Source organism: Zootoca vivipara, chromosome 13, assembly GCF_963506605.1.
Source record: "Zootoca vivipara chromosome 13, rZooViv1.1, whole genome shotgun sequence".
Taxonomy (NCBI): Eukaryota; Metazoa; Chordata; class Lepidosauria; order Squamata; family Lacertidae; genus Zootoca; species Zootoca vivipara.
The window spans coordinates 50,416,552-50,425,360 of NC_083288.1; the positions used below are offsets into that span (position 1 = coordinate 50,416,552).

The 8,809-nt window shown below is 47.4% G+C and overlaps 1 non-coding gene across 1 annotated transcript; it reads right to left on the reverse strand.

Annotated features, from left to right (window-relative positions):
- Positions 1 to 5,070: 5,070 nt before the first annotated feature.
- TRNAK-UUU (transfer RNA lysine (anticodon UUU)) lies at positions 5,071 to 5,144 on the reverse strand. Its single transcript has one exon. It is a non-coding gene; the product is annotated as a tRNA-Lys (tRNA).
- Between the last annotated feature and the right edge of the window lie 3,665 nt (positions 5,145 to 8,809).

An 8,809-nucleotide genomic window follows, 5' to 3' on the forward strand; every position in this document is an offset into this window, starting at 1 on the left:
GAACGGATTAAGTTTGAGAACCAAGATACCACTGCTCTAGGAGGGATGATTTTAGCACTCCCCACGTTGCCCCATGCAGAGACTAGGCGAGAATCTCTCATGCTCCTGAACGAGGCTGTAGATTTAAGGCGTTGCGTTGGAAGAGGGAAATCCTGCTGGGATCTACAAGCAACAATCCAAATAACAGATTAGCTGGCGCTGTGCTCAGCGCACAATGCACAAAACCCAGGCACCTAGTGTGGCGTGCGCACAAAACTGGATGATTGGGAGAAACGGGGAGGCATGCTCAGCGGCAGAACGCCTGTTTGGCATGCAGAACGCCCCAAGTCCAATCCCATCTCCAGTTATGAGCATCCATTTATGAGGATCAGTTGAGGCGGCTCAGTCGGTAGAGTATGAGACGCTTAACCTCAGGGCCGCGGGTTCGAGCAAGAGATTCCCAGCATTGCAGGGGGTTGGACTAGATGACCCTCTGGACCCTTCCAACTTTGCCATTCTATGATAAGCAGGGGAAGGCAAAGACCTTTCTTCCTCTGCTAAGATAGCTTTCGATAAGAGGAAGGTGGAGGGAGCAGGAGCTAGGAGGTCCCAAACCACTACGTTTGTGACTCCTTCCTGGGTAGAGAAGTTTTCCTCCCTCTCTCCTAACACTAGAACTCCAACGAAGCTGAGTGTTGGGAGATTCAGGAGAGAAAGTCCTTTTTCCCCACACAGCACAAACTATGGAACTCCCTGCCACAGGAGGCAGTGACGGTCACAAACTTAGATGGCTTTAAAAGAGAATTCGACAAACGAATGGAGGAGAGGGCTGTGGATGCCTACTAGCAATGCTTCTGAACACCAGTTGACGGAAACCGCATGCTCAAATCCTGTCTGTTGGAGAGCTGAGGCTTTACACAGCCCTAAAACTGATGGATAACAGTGCTGGAAAACTGGCCTGGGGCAGAGAGATTTTATTGGCCAGAGTGCTGGCGGCGCAGGATCTCATTTACTCCTGCCATCTTCGGGGGAAAACACTCCTTTTCCATCAATCAAAATGGCCATTCTTAAATGATAAAGACGTTGGATTATTTGCCTTGCACGTGGTGTGTTTTGTGGGGTCAAACCTACAACTCAAGAGATGGGATCAAAACGGCCACGTAGCTTTCGAATAACCTTATTTCTGTGACGTGAGGGCGCATATTGTATTTTGAACCTGAAACAATGGCTTGTCGATTAGTTTTACAGATGGCAGAGGGAGACGGAATTATATATCGGATGAAATATTGGACGTCTTGCCCTGTTGTATTAAAACGGTTGCAATCGTTACATGAGGAAAGCACTTTCTGTGTTGTTTTTTCCAGTGACGAGGGAAAGAAACACAGCGAACCACCACAGAACAGAACCAGCAGGAGCCTTAACTGGAGGCACAGCGGTTTTGGATTCTCCCGGAGCTCAAGGGTGCCTGAGTACTTTTAAAAGCAAAATATAAATTTTCTCTATGCCAGAGAACACAAAAGCAAGGTTCCCCAGGTAAAGTCAACGGGGCCCGTAAACAGTGTAGGAAGTACTCCGTGTAATTGACATAAATAACAATACAATATAGGCCAGCGATGGAAACGCGGAGAGACCTTTTCAACAGCCCTACAATACATTACATCTTAGATTCAATTTCACAAGGACATTTATATTTCCAGTCTATTTAGTGGGGAGGGGCCTGGCTCCAGGGTGAGCCTCTTTGACATGGGCTCTTATGTACTGTTTGGCGATAGCACAGAATCGTAGAACTGTAGAGGGGCCTCGGGGGGTCATCTAGTCCAACCCCCTACAAATGGCAGCCCTTTAGATACGGCATGTGGCTATATCTCCTCTCAGTCTCCTCTTTCGGAGGCAAAACATACCCAGCTCCTTTAACCGTTCCTTATCAGGCTTGGTTTCCGGACCCCTCATTCATCTTGGCTGCCCTCCTCTGCTCAATACCCTCCTTAAATTAGGGCGCCCAGAACTGGACACACACGACTCCAGGTGTGGTCTGACCAAGGCAGAATAGATTGGGACTATAAATCAGGCTGGACCATCAAGAAGGCTGATCGCCAAAGAATTGATGCTTTTGAATTATGGTGCTGGAGGAGACTCTTGAGAGTCCCATGGACTGCAAGACCTATCCATTCTTAAGGAAATCAGCCCTGAGTGCTCCCTGGAAGGACAGATCGTGAAGCTGAGGCTCCAATACTTTGGCCACCTCATGAGAAGAGAAGAATCCTTGGAAAAGGCCCTGATGTTGGGAAAGATGGAGGGCACTAGGAGAAGAGGACGACAGAGGACGAGATGGTTGGACAGTGTTCTCAAAGCTACGAACATGAGTTTGACCAAACTGCGGGAGGCAGTGGAAGACAGGAGTGCCTGGCGATCTCTGGTCCATGGGGTCACGAAGAGACGGACACGACTAAACGACTAAACAACAACAACAAACATAAATCAGGCATAGGCAAACTCCGGCCCTCCAGATGTTTTGGGACTACAACTCCCATCATCCCTAGCTAACAGGACCAGTGGTCAGGGATGATGGGAGTTGTAGTCCCAAAACATCTGGAGGGCCGAGTTTGCCTATGCCTGCTATAAATACAAACGTAACCTGCCTTTCCTACCAAAGAAGCCCTGGGTGGCAATATAGTGTGTTAATTTTTCAGTTACAGAAATTGCTTCTTATACTTGCCTGGCGCCTTAGTTATATATCTTTAGGTGCCGGGCAAAAACATCCCTCTTCTCCCAAGCCTTTGGCTAATTAAATCTATGGACTTTTAACTGGAGTTGGGGTGTGTGTGTGTTGTTTTTGTTTGTTCCTATGTTGTGCATTTTTGTGCTTTAATATTGTCAATCAGGGTGTATGGTTTGAGACCCACGGGTCTCAAACCCTCGGCGAGTCAGGGACTCCCCCCTGCGTGCGAAGACAGGCTCTGGCAGATGGGGCGGGCGAGACCAAGAGCTGGGCCCAATGGTCAAGAAGGTGGTTTCTGCCTTTGCTGTAGAGGGAAGTGATGGCCAAATGGGGCTCGCCCGCCTGGGAAGGGAGCCCACCTTGGAAAAGGGAAGCTCTGATCTTCAACCTCCTCTACCTTGCAGGATATCTTCAGGAGAAGAAAAGGCTCAGGGGTTAACCCTACACAAATCCGGAGCGGAGTCCCTGAGGCAGTTGAATGACGCCTTGTACTCCTCCTTCCACCAACTCCTGCAGCCAGGCTGGTGCCAAACGTCTTGCTCTGCTTTCCTTTCGACCACACCTGCAAGGCTGAGATGGGGGTCATAGACCACAGACTTGACATGAGTCAGCAGTGTGATGCAGCAGCTAAAAGAGCCAATGCAATTCTGGGCTGCATCAATAGGAGTATAGCGTCTAGATCTAGGGAAGTAATAGTACCACTGTATTCTGCTCTGGTCAGACCTCACCTGGAGTAACCGTGTCCAGTTTTGGGCACCACAGTTCAAGAAGGATATTGACAAGCTGGAACGTGTCCATAGGAGGGCAACCAAAATGGTCAAAGGCCTGGAAACGATGCCTTATGAGGAACAGCTTAGGGAGCTGGGTATGTTTAGCCTGGAGAAGAGAAGGTTAAAGGGTGATATGATAGCCATGTTCAAATATATGAAAGGATGTCATATAGAGGAGGGTGAAAGGTTGTTTTCTGCTGCTCCAGAGAAGCGGACACGGAGCAATGGATTCAAACTTCAAGAAAGAAGATTCCACCTAAACATTAGGAAGAACTTCCTGACAGTAAGAGCTGTTCGGCAGTGGAATTTGCTACCAAGGAGTGTGGTGGAGTCTCCTTCTTTGGAGGTCTTTAAGCAGAGGCTTGACAGGCATATGTCAAGAATGCTTTGATGGTGTTTCCTGCTTGGCAGGGGGTTGGACTGGATGGCCCTTGTGGTCTCTTCCAACTCTATGATTCTATGATTCTGGGCAGCCCAGCCCCCCCCCCCGACACACTGCCCAGGCTTGCGCCCCAGGAAGGTCACTTCGGTGCAGCAAAAACAAGATAGGAGGCAGCAGTTATGAGTTAGTGGTCTCTGCAGCCGCAGCAGGCGCTGTGATTCTCCAGCGGTTTGACTTCACCCCTGAAAGCGCACTCCGTTGTCTCTCGAGACAGAGAGAGGCCAACAATAGTGTAAACCACCTTATGATCCCCAGATGAAGGCCGCTATAGAAATGTAATTAATACATTTATCATCATCACCCTGCTTGTGGGCTCCCCACAAGCATTTAGTTCAGTGATGGCGAACCTATGACACGCGTGTCAGATGTGACACGCAGAGCCCGCACTCCTGGCATGCGCCCCATCGGCCCATTCGCGCTGTTGTTCCTTTCCCCCCATTTGTTCGCCCGCTCCTCCTCACGCTACAGCTTGTCTCCGTTGTTAAAACCCGGATCCTTTGTTGTTGTTGTTGTTGCTGCTGGTAGCCAGAGATTGGTTTTTAACCCTTTCTGTGCTGTTTTTTTCTGGCGCTTTGGCAGACGATGATTGGGTGTAACATTGTTCGTTTTTAACCCGTTCTGTGCTGGATTTTTTTGCACTTTGCCAGACTATGTCGGCTGCGTGTTAGTTCCAGCGAAGGTATTATTCATCATTCATTTCTGTCCTCCCCTCCCCCAACAAAGTGCAGCAGCTTTGGGGCATGCCCCCCAAAAAAGCAAAGCAACTTTTGCACCCCCCAAAAAAACCTCCAAAACGTTGGCCAGCAGCTCCCCAAAAAAAGCTCAACAAGGGTTTTTTGGTTTGGTTTGGTTAAATAATTAGTTTTTGGTTTATTAAATACAGTTATATATTACAATTATACATTTTTGTTATTTAAACTATAAATATCGTGAAATTATGGTTTTTTTCTCAAAGTGACACACCACCCGAGTTATGCTCGGTTTTTTGGCGAATTTTGACACACCAAGCTCAAAAGGTTGCCCATCACTGATTTAGTTGATCTCTGTAAGAACAAGATGCTGGACTCGTTGGGCAATGAGCCTGCTTCCATCTAAAATCATAGAGCTGGAAGGGGCCCCGATGGTCATCTAGTCCAACCCCCTGCAAAGCAGGAATCTTTTGCCCAACGTGGGACTCGAACCCACAACCTTGAGATCAAAAGTCTCATGCTCTACCACCTGAGCCATCCCAGGCCATTCTTCTGTTCTTACATGCCAGTGCCCCCTTCCCAAAGGAGTGAAACTGCAAGGATGGTCTCCCCCCCCACCCCATTTCAGCAATGAGATTCTCCCCCTCTCTTTCTCACTGGCGTCAGAAGAGGAGAAGCAGGGAATTTCATCCCCCAGCCCCTCTCAAAGGCATGAGAGCCATGTTCGCAGAGGGATAACTGTCAGAAAAATAAATTGCAATCTCGAGAGGAAGAAGGAGTCTTCGTAACGTCTTAGCTAACCCTCGGCGTCCAAAACAGGATGTTCTGTGCTGCGCTTGAGCCTGCCTGAAAAAATCCCCGTAGGAAGGAAATCTCAACATGACCATAACCTGAGACACCTCCAACCTGTTTTAGGTAATCCAGAGTAACTATCGCCCTCTGATTCCGTACCTGTGAGAAGTGAGGACTGGAAATCTAATTCTACCCATAAATGTGCTATTCATACATGGGGGGGGGGGGGGACAGGTGAACACTCCTGTTAGCAAATATATATATTTGAAAATAGTTGTTAAAAACAGGGGCTAGGGATTCTTTGAGGGATTCTTACTCTCGGTCCCTCCCCTCTCACAGGGACGCAGGGTATTTTAATATTCCCTTTTTAAATTTTTAGTTCTATTTATAGTTCAATGGCCTTTCGAACCATTGTCTTCTATATGTTTTTAGCTTTTTGCATTTTATCCTTGCCGCTTGAATTTGGGCAAACCGCCTCGAGTCCCGGCCAGGTTGTGCAGCTCACCTGTGTATCCAGGTGATCTCACAGAGAGCCAAACATCGAAGCAAAGATTCTCCCCGACTCCTTTTCCAAATAATTATAGAATCATAGAATCGTAGAGTTGGAGAGACCTGGTCTGAATAGAGACATTGGAGCCAGTCTGGTGTAGAATCATAGAGTTGGAAGAGACCACAAGGGCCATCCAGTCCAACCCCCTGCCAAGCAGGAAACACCATCAAAGCATTCTTGACATATGGCTGTCAAGCCTCTGCTTAAAGACCTCCAAAGAAGGAGACTCAGCCACACTCCTTGGTAGCAAATTCCACTGCCGAACAGCTCTTACTGTCAGGAAGTTCTTTCTAATGTTTAGGTGGAATCTTCTTTCTTGTAGCTTGAATCCATTGCTCCGTGCATTGACACGTTCCAGCTTGTCAGTATCCTTCTTGAACTGTGGTGCCCAGAACTGGACACAGTACTCCAGGTGAGGTCTGACCAGAGCAGAATACAGTGGTACTATTACTTCCCTTGATCTAGATGCTATACTCCTATTGATGCAGCCCAGAATTGCATTGGCTTTTTTAGCTGCTGCATCACACTGCTGATTAATGTTGCCTTCTCTGCCCCTGGCACAGGGGTGTTAATGCCCTGGAGCCAGGAAGGCCCTGCTGGGCAGCAAGAAATGTGATTTCGAGGAGGAACAAGCTGAGACAGGGCTGCTGGCGCTGTGGTTGGTGAGGAGAGAGAAAAGCTAAGCCCTTTGCAGGCAGAACAGACTATGGAGAAAGTGGCAGGATCAGACCCAGCCTGCGGCCTTTGCCAAAGCTGGCCACACACAGGCATCCTTATGCAGACCACAGAACTGCATGGAGTTGGAAAAGGTTACGAGGGTCATCTAGTCCAACCCCCTGCAATCGGTGCCAGATTTACGTATAAGCTAATCAAGCTCTAGCTTAGGGCCCCGCTCTCTTGGGGGGCCCCAAAAAAATTTAAAGGGGAAAAAAACACCTGGATGTACATTTCCAAAATATAAGATAAAAAACAAAATAAAACCTACAGACAGCAACAGTGTCTTGTGTTGTGTGTCTTCTTCTTCTTTGGCGATCACTCGTAGCCGAGTAAGGTTGTCTTCCATAAACACGATTTTAACAATGGGTCCGTAAGTGACTGTGGAGGCCAATTCTGGATCCACACGTCCTTCCGCAGTGAGGACATTGGTTTCCGGGCAGGAGTTGATCACGGTGTGGATTTGCCAAGCATGCCTTCCTCTTAGCACGTGGTGTAGTGGTTAAGAGCGGTAGACTTGTAATCTGGGGAACCGGGTTCGCATCTCTGCTCCTCCACATGCAGCTGCTGGGTGACCTTGGGCTAGTCACACTTCTCTGAAGTCTCTCAGCCCCACTCACCTCATAGAGTGTTTGTTGTGGGGGAGGAAGGGAAAGGAGAATGTTAGCCGCTTTGAGACTCCTTCGGGTAGTGATAAAGCGGGATATCAAATCCAGACTCCTCCTCCTCCTCCTCCTCCTCCTCCTCCTCCTCCTCTTCTTCTTCTTCCTTCTTCTTCTTCTTCTTCTTCTTCTTCTTCTTCTTCTTCTTCTTCTTCTTCTTCTTCTTCTTCTTCTTCTTCTTCTTCTTCTTCTTCTTCTTCTTCTTCTTCTTCTTCTCCCTTGCGTCCTGAGATCGAGTTTCTTCAAAGCCCATTACTCCTATGATGTAAGTCATGGGCCCCGCCTGCTAGCCTGCTCCCTAAAATATCACTGGTTTGCTCATTTCTATATATAGGGTGCCTACACACATGTGCATGCACACAAAAGCTCATACCAATAACAAACTTCGTTGGTCTCTAAGGTGCTGCTGGAAGGAATTTTTTTATTTTGTTTCGACTACATAAAATATGTATCTCTTTTGATAAAATACATATTTTGTTATGTGCAAATGGCTTTAGATACCTATGAGGCCCATAAATGACGATATAGCACATATTCAACCCAAAAAAAAACCAGCAACAATTTGTTGTTGACAAAGGACAGCTGGACATATAAAGGGCCCCATTACCTTCAGTAGCTTAGGGCCTCATCAAACCTAAATCTGGAGCTGCCTGCAATGCAGGAATCTCAACTAGATCATGCATGACAGGTGACACACACACCCCAAGCTCTGCTTAGAAACTTCCAAGGAAGGAGAGTCCACCATCTCAAGAGGGAGTCTGTTCCACTGTCAAACAGACCTTAAGTCAGAAAATTCTTCCTGATATTGCTTTGGAATCTCCTTCCTTGTAACTTGAATCCATCGATTTGAGTTCCCCACGAGCGCTGGAAGTGTCCATTTCGAGTACGGTGGCTGCTGGATTATTATCTCACTACCCTCCCAGAGCTTCTTTTCAGTGCTCAGGTATAGGAAGCAGAGAAAGAAATCCAGTTTGGTTCATTTTAATGTTGACTTACACAATTCGCATCCAAAACGCAACACAGCCGTCCTCCTTCTCCAGATTCATGCTTCTCCAGGATTTGCAACCCAAATAACAGGTGCAGGGGGAAAAATGTGTTTGGTCGATGAGAGCGTAAATAAAAGTGGATGCACAAGTGAAAACAACATACAGAAATGAATTATAATGGGGGGAAACGGCATGCAAAAATGCGTGCATTAGGAGGAACAGGTACTTAACGGTTTGGCAGACTTTTGCGGGCATTTGAAATAAATTGCAGAGCGATGCAGAAATGCAGTTTTGAGACTGGAAGGTTGAAGAATGGGGGGGAATGAGAGACTAAGAGAAGCCCACTACCAAAGAGAAGGTTAAGGGGTGATATGATAGCCATGTTCAAATATATGAAAGGATGTCATATAGAGGAGGGAGAAAGGTTGTTTTCTGCTGCTCCAGAGAAGCGGACACGGAGCAATGGATTCAAACTTCAAGAAAGAAGATTCCACCTAAACATTAGG